We start from the raw sequence: 909 nt of genomic DNA, 5'->3' as shown, positions 1-909 counted from the left end.
GGGCGGGGCTCCAGCGGGCGCGCGCCGGCCGCTCCCGGCGGACTCGGGGTTTGCCTGACCAGAGCGGTCTCGGGGCACCTGTTCCCCGGGAGCGGCCGAGGTGGCGTCCCCCGACTCGCCGCGACCGCATCGGGAGGCGTGTCTGGAACTGGCAGGCGGGAGGGGTGCTTGCTAGGATTCCGGGATTCGAATCCCAGTCCCGCAGGGATTGCGCTACTGTGGGCGCTCTCTCGGAGCCTCTGTCTCTCCTCTAGAGTGAGGCACCCAGGACGTGGAGGAATGGGGGCAGTTTTCGTTATTAGCCCGTCTCCGGGCCGTCCACGGCTGCCTTGCAGGGAGTACGCGTTCAGCAAAGGTGGTTGAATGAATGCGTAAGTTTTATAAAATAAACCCAAAGTTCCTCCTTTCCCCAGATCGCCACTGATTAGCCTAGATTGTGTCCCTGGTCCCAGACCTGCAGCGTTCACATGGGATTTGTTAGTAATGCAACTTCTCGAGCCCACCCAGACCTGCTAAGTCAGAAGCTCCAGGGGTGGAACCCGCCCTCTGGGGTTCTACAAGCCCTCCTGGTGATGCTGATGACAGTCTGAGCCCCACAGCTGTAGACAACTTATATGCATATTCACATTTGTAGATTTCAAGAAGCCCTTTTATTTTTATACAAGCGAACTGACTATACCGTTCTCTGCGCTTTGATTTTCCAGTAATTAACATACGATGTGTTAATACAATGGCTTTTGGTACGTAATACAATACAATCACCACAATTAATAATAGCATATGTTATTTGATAAGTATAAGTTTCTATTATTCATTAATGTCATATATAATAGTAACCCAATAGTTTATAGTACATTATATTCTAAAGCATGTACTATAATTAATATGATCATTATGCATGAATGGGTT

Source organism: Galeopterus variegatus, unplaced genomic scaffold (assembly GCF_000696425.1).
Source record: "Galeopterus variegatus unplaced genomic scaffold, G_variegatus-3.0.2 Scaffold2033, whole genome shotgun sequence".
Lineage (NCBI taxonomy): Eukaryota > Metazoa > Chordata > Mammalia > Dermoptera > Cynocephalidae > Galeopterus > Galeopterus variegatus.
This window is presented reverse-complemented; position numbering follows the sequence as displayed.